This window comes from Oryzias melastigma, linkage group LG12 (assembly GCF_002922805.2).
Source record: "Oryzias melastigma strain HK-1 linkage group LG12, ASM292280v2, whole genome shotgun sequence".
Classification (NCBI taxonomy): Eukaryota; Metazoa; Chordata; class Actinopteri; order Beloniformes; family Adrianichthyidae; genus Oryzias; species Oryzias melastigma.
Window position 1 is genome coordinate 22,381,072 of NC_050523.1, and position 7,211 is coordinate 22,388,282.

At 40.6% G+C, this 7,211-nt stretch overlaps 1 protein-coding gene across 2 annotated transcripts in view; it reads left to right on the forward strand.

Annotated features, from left to right (window-relative positions):
- The first annotated feature begins 4,178 nt into the window (after positions 1 to 4,178).
- tjp2a (tight junction protein 2a (zona occludens 2)) overlaps positions 4,179 to 7,211 on the forward strand; it is a 49,695-nt gene continuing 46,662 nt past the window's right edge. For both annotated transcript variants that reach the window (XM_036214650.1, XM_024298787.2), the window contains exon 1: positions 4,179 to 4,337. The gene's annotated coding sequence lies outside the window, so the exon portion shown is untranslated. The remainder of the gene's footprint in view (positions 4,338 to 7,211) is intronic.

The following is a 7,211-nucleotide window of genomic DNA, read 5'->3' on the forward strand; positions in this document are numbered from 1 at the left end:
ATACAGAACATATATAAAAGGCACACTGTCATATATTAAAAAGAATAAGGCTTTAAAGCAGGGTCTTAAACTCAATTTACCTTGGGGCCATTGAAGGCAGAGTCTGGCTGAGGCTGGGCCGTTTGGGGTTCCATTTGTGCCAAAAATAAGTTTTTGCATTCACTGTCTATATCTTTGGTCCATTGTCTATGTCTACTGAACAAGTTTATTAAACATTTGTTCATGTCTACTCACTACCAAGCAATATCTTCTGTGTGTCCCGTGAAACGATAGGAGCTAACGACACTAGCAACTGTTGCTAAGGGCTTTTCTGAGGACCAGATCCAACGACAATAGCAAATGCAAAGTCTAAAGCATAAAACAAGCGGAAACATCACAAAGCAAATACAAAGCTATGATCGAAGAAGTGTGGACATGCAGAAGATATTTCTTAGCAGACATTGAACTTTCAAATTAAGGCGGGGGCAAAATATGAACTTAGGGGCTTCAAATGGCCAGCGGGCCGCCAGTTTGAGACACCTGCCTTAAAGTGTGCCTTACCCCGGGCTAACACGGCTAGCGTTACAGTTCAGGTGCAATGCGGGAGCGGTCTAGCTACACCCGATGGCTTATATTAGCTACTGGACGGCTGCAGCCACAGGCTCTTCTGCCGACCTCGCAAAACTCCAAACTCACATATGTTCACGCTAATCCCCCCTTTGTTTGCTACGGTTCAGCTATGTAGTCTGGCGAAAATTTGAACCAAACGAAACAGATTTGCAGAGGCCTGACTGCAGACACAGGACGTGAACACCTGCAGTGGGATTTCCTCTTGCACTTTTAAAGTTACGTAAAGACTGCGGCGCTCGCATTGGAGCTGTAACGCTAGCAGTGTGACCCCGGGGTAAGAGTGTGAACAATACGCAATTCTTTTAAAAGTTGCAACATTTGGTACTTTCTGGGTCAAACTGGTTAATAGAAAGGTGAGAACATGATGAAAATCCCTAGGGAAGTGTCGAGTAAATGGTGCAATTCCAGCAGTAATGTAAAATTCTAATTGCTATTTTAGTTAAATTAGGTTTAAAGAAAGATGAAGTCCCATTTTGAATAAATGTGATTACTCGTTATTAGGTAAAACGTAATCTCTGAGCTATAGAAGAACCACTTTAGATGTTTTTTTTTTATCCTAACCCTTTAACCGCAGAATTGTGCAGTCAGCAGCAAAATAACAAATGGTCCTTTAATTTGTGTCTCTATCAGAATCAGTTAGTTTGAGTTAATTGTGTTAACACTTTACTCCTGTAGAGCGCCACATAACAACACAAGGCTGCTATTTTCAGCTTCAGGACCTGCTGTGATTACATTATTTGCATAAAATGTTGAAGATTTACAGTAGCTCAAAGATCGTGAACACTGGAGCTATTGTGGGATAATTACAGTCATCAAACTAATATATTTTAATCGAACTTGAGCTCTGTCACACAGAGTTTGATGAGTTTCTCCAAAGGTTCAGGGAGGTCACATTTCTACTAAGAGAACATGGTTTGGTCCATAATAATAGGTGTATAAGATGTAAACACAACAAAGATGAGAACAGAGGCCCTAAGGAACTTCCACTTGAATAAACCCAAGTGTATTGTGAGGTCAGGCACATCACTAATGGATGTGTGTTCTCTTTGTTCACCAAACGTCATCATAGAAGCTACTAATTATAGCTTTCAGGGCTTTTATTTGGAGTAGTAATAAAAAAAGGTGAATTTACTAAACAAACTATATGTTCTAAAACATGCTGAACAAGTCACACCAGTAATCTTTAGATCTGAACTTTAAGCAGCAGGAGCAAAAAATGTCAATCTAGGAGGTGTAGGGATGTGACAGGAAACAACCCTGAATTCATCTTTACATACTAATTCGTAAAAAAAAAAAACATTTGTTGACGTTATAACAAATGTTTTAAATTAACGAGAATGAAAAGGCCAAAAATGGAATCTGTATCTTTCACATCAGCAATAAGTCATTACACATAATTACAGTAAATAATTGTAGGGCGGGAGCTTTTTCCTGAGATGCAGGTTGCCTACAGATCATCCAGCTTCACCCCCCAGGACAGAACTTGCCTTATGTTTACCCCCTCTGTCTTGAGCATCTCAAGCTTCAGCGGCAGTAGACCACAAACACTCCGCACAAACACTGAAGGACTGGAAACTTCACAGGAAAAGGAGGAGACTGCTGCCTTTCCTGCACAGAGTTCCTGCTCCAGTTTAGCTTCCTGTGAACTCCCAAGAATGTATACTCTGTTATCTTTTCCTTCATCTCTTCTTCCAAGGAGCCGGGTAAATTCCTGACCTCTGGGATCCACACCTTTGTTTGAGCTGGCGTTGAGCTGCACATGGTTTGGTCGACCCCCCGGGGCTCTGACACCCCAGTGACCTCCGACAGCTCCTCTGAGAGCTCCTGCAGGTGGAAGCTCTTGATACCTGATGCCTGGGGTTGCATCACAGCGTGAGCGGCTTGGGTTCATTTTCCCTTTAACTGCTTGCTCAACCAAATGGTTGAGGAAAATTTGAAAACATGTTTTTGAGTGTAAATTTGCATTATTCACTCAAGATCATTTACAAATTGAAAATAAAAATCTTGTATTAATATTGTTTTTTTGTTGGGTTTTTAAAGGATTATTAGTGTTTGTAACATAAGAATGTCAGCATTAAACATGTACAAACCCTGAAAACAGGGTGCCCATGGCGAAGAGGTAGGGCGATCGACCTCTGATTGGAAGATTGCAGGTTAATTTCCCGCCTTGTCCGCTCATGTGTTGAAGTCTCCTTGGGTAAGACACTGAACCCCACATTGCCTGTGGTAAAAGGTTGGTGCCAGTGTTCGGCAGTGGAAGGTAGAAAAGCGCTATACAAGTGTATGCCATTTTGTTTAAATATAGATTTAAAAAACATACAACTAAAATGGTATAATCTATAAAGTACTTTTTCATTTTCTTCGAGTGCACCAAACAAATCACACTTTCACATTCACACACACACTCAGGAACTGGGGATAGAGGTGCCATCCAAGGTGTTATCAGTTGAAGCACAGTACTTTACTCCACAAAACTATGCTGACAGCAACAGTAACCATAATACTCCAATAATCCATCAAGCGGCGTGGCTTCTGACTTTGGAGTGCAGTGCACCACAAGAAAATAAATTACAAGTGAATAAGCACAACCGAATAAAAATTAAATAATTCAAGTAGCTGCCAGGCACATTGGTGCCTTTGATAGTCAGTCTTGAAATGTGCGCCCCCTATCTACCTCCAAAGGAACGTCTCACCAAAGAATGACAATGTCTTTTTCCTAACATCAACATGTGGCGAGTTGAGAGTAAGAATGTGTTGGTTCTGGTGGGCGAAATGCAGACACGTTGCCGAGGGTGACTCAATGATGTCATGGCACCCACAAGGAGTAGAAGGCGGAGCCTCAGAGATCAAGTCGTCTTACATCCTGGTAGGAAAAGAGTTCACAAAAATAACTTCTAAATAATTTGCTGTTTAGAATGCCAGAGAAAAAATACAAACATATTTATGGATATAGCTTACTCTGACAGGGATAAGAACAGCATGATATAGACCATTTTAAATAGGACCACAATCAAGAAATTGTACACAGTTTTTAGAAATACTAGGGTCACATATTGATTTTATAAAAGGAGCTTGTGGGGTGGCGAAAGTTTTTGATACATTTGGACATGCCTGCTCTAAAACAAAACAAACAAAAAAAAAACTAAAAATAACATATTTTTAAAATTTATACAAAGATGTGGCTAGTTTTTCCATTAAATATCTTACAGAATTCCAGCTGTATTTTTTTTAAAACAGTCCACTGTCAAGGTATGAAGACAGAAAATTATTTGATCCCAAACTATAAAAGAGTTGACTTGTAGAGTGAGATGTGGATTTGACAATTGGAAAATCGAAATTAAAAAATGCTCCTTTGTGACTCAAGCCTCCGGGGTCAAACCAAAATACTAAATCAATTCTGGATCTGTAGAGAGTGATGATCTCATTTATGCATTCTGTTTGGGTTTCATGGTCATAGTGTTCCACCGTCCGTCACAAGCAAAAACCCACTCACATGAAACTCCATGCCGCACCTAGAGTGAGCATGAAACTAGTGACGCGGCACCACACCTGCACTCACAAGTCACGCCCACATACCTGCCAGAACCAGGAAATAACGTTACATGGCCTTCACCAAGGCTGAGCTCGGCTGAGGAGCGTCTTTATTCGCCTTTTCAAACATCCAGCTCTCCGCGGAGGAGAACCGCGCCGCGGCCTCAGAACACCGCGATCACAAACACCTTGAGCAGGTAAGAAAGGCCCGGCCCGGCCCGGCTCGGCTTTGCTCTGCTGGCACGAATGTCGTTACCTCCGCGCTGTCTGCCATGTTGAAACACCACCCAGCCTCGAAGCGGACGCTTGTGTCCGTGTCACAGAACCGAACCGCCTCAGACTGAATAACACGGACGGTTGGTTCGCCGTGTGTCGCCGCACCTGGAACCGCTTCAGGCCGCAGCGTCCGCCGTGGACTCACGCTCGCGGCCTGCGGTGCGAAAACACGGCACGCGCGCGGGCGGGAAAGGCGCAGACTATCTCCTGAGTTTATAAAAACTCTGGAGATTCAGTATTAGTGGTTCAGCAATGAACTTTCGGAACCTTCCTGTGACCTGACCCAATGCTTCACGTCAGCGGGACAAACTAGTGATGCAGGTTTGTTTCTGGACCAAAGAGATACTGGCTTCCTGAAATGTTCAAGCCCGGACCTTCCACTCTGAAAGGATTTAGAAAATAGTTGTAAAATATAAACTAAAAGCAGTTGACTGAAATCAATGTTTTTTACATGTCGGAACAGGCAGGTGAGCAGACTACTTAAAAATGAAGTCTCAATTGACGATTGTTGTATTCTAAAGTTCTAACATCTCACCTGGTGTGTTTTGATTTGCTGTTTCCATTTGACTGCTGAAAACTTCAGTTCTGGGAAGTACAGCTGCGCCTGTAGTTGTTGATCATGTTTAAATGGCAAAACAGGTATGTATGAGGAAAAAACACAGACCTCAAAAGATCTGTCTCATTATCCAAAGCTTCTGCTTTTTTGTTTGCCAGTAATTGTTTTGTTTTTGTCCATAAATGTCTTTAACCAAATTGGAAGGTTGAGCAACTTGTGGGATAAAAAACAGAACATTACGGTACAGAATGTCTTTGTTGATAACTGAGAAGAACAGATGAGGTTGAATTCCTGTGTTTGTTTCTTCATGAGTGTGACTCATGCTTAAAGTAATGGTTGACATGCCAATGCAGACTTTCAGAATTTGAAAGTTAAATGTTATGAACTCCATTCACACAGTTGAAAGTCAGAAAGTATTGGAAAATCAAAAAAATCAGATTATTGAGTAGCATCTAATCTAAGTCACTAAAGCTTCTATTGCATGAAAAATGTCAGGTGTGTACGTACTTGGCATAAAAGCCACTTTTCTCCACCTCAGAATTAACTGATTCAGCCAGTGCTATTTAGGTTTTTCTGATGACAATTTAGATTTTAAGGGTTAAAAGAAACTGTAAAATGTTAGACAGTTGGATCAAGTTTTTTTTTTCTGAGATTGATTGAAAAAACACAGCTTCTTTCTGCTGTATTGTTAAAACCAGTGAGGTTGGATGATAGCTTGATTCTTTTCGAAAATAATCCTGACTAATTGAAAAATAATCGATAGATTATCCAATAGCCAAACAGTATTTAGTTAATAACCCCTGCCCCCGTTTCTTCTGGATTCCTACATGCCTATCAGTGAGGTCTCTGTTAGCTGCAGGGGAGCTGCAGCAGCCGGTTGCTCCTGTCCGTACGGTGCCTGAAACCATGAAAAAATGCTCCTGACACTCTGTTGCTTCCAACTTTCTGTCTGAGTGATCACAGAAGCGCGGCAGGCGCAGCAGTAGACGGGTGGTGGATTTTAAGTCTGTCTGTGAGCGCAGGTCAGTGCTTGCTGGCTGTTTCAGAGGCATTTCCCTTTTGCTTCAAAAGATTCTAGGAAGTGGATTAAAATATTATGTCACCGCTCAAACACACTCCCAACAGTTTGGTTCTAGAAAGAGCAATCACACTTTCCCACTAACCACTCGCTCGATTCTTGATTTATTAAAAGTGAATGGCTGCAACCATAAGACAGCGTGAGGCCAGAGAGAGAAATAAAGAGAATGCATAAAACAAGTCTTTATGCAGATAATGCATTACCTTTCATTAAAAATGTATAAACATTTGTCTGCTAATATGTGACAGTTGTTGAAAAATTGTCATACATGTCAGAGTAACTGCTGAAACAAGTCAGGTTCATTCAACCAAAGTGAAAAGTACAGCAAATCTTTACCATGAAAATCAGGCAATATTTAACATCATAGAGGTAAATCCTGCTCTTGTGCTGTTGGACTACCTTCCGTAACAGAAATATGACGTTATCTTAATTTTGTGTTAAAGTGGTCTTAAATTTAACTCAAAAGTTACATTCTAAAAGTAATCCTTTACAGGGAAAATCAGCAAAGTTGTCAACTTTATTTTTTACAATTAATATATATATAAATTAAGCCTGTAACCCCTTCAATACAGACTGTATACACTTCCTCAGACATAAGCCTACATTAACATTTTTACACTTTTTCTCTTGTTTAAAGACTGAAAAGGATCTAGATTTGACAAACTCAACGCTTTCTGTGCAACAGACAGGGCACAGAAGAGATTGATTGACATTGGTCCAATATTAATCAGGATGCATAACACAATGCGCTGTAAAAAAAAAAAGCAAATTGCATAATAGCGAGAAACCACTATATGGATGGTCAATGGCTTAGATGAGTCTAGTAATCTGCCTAAAACAGGGATGGGCAAACTTTTTGACTCATGAGCCACAAAGGGTTCTAAAGCTTGACAGATGGGCCGGATCAGATGCTTAAAGTGGTTTGGCAAACGACCTCATGAGAAAGAAACATGGAATATCGACAAAAACCTGCTTTTTTAATATCAAAACTGTGGTTTTTATTCCTATTTTAGTGCCAATTGCACCAATTGGTTATTTCCTTCAGAGAAAAACACACACTCAGAAAAACGCTGTGTTTGTTGTGTCTAAATGTTTGGAAAATTGACTGTCTGCCTAGGAAAAACACATGAATGTGAGAAAAACGGCTAATCTTCCAACACA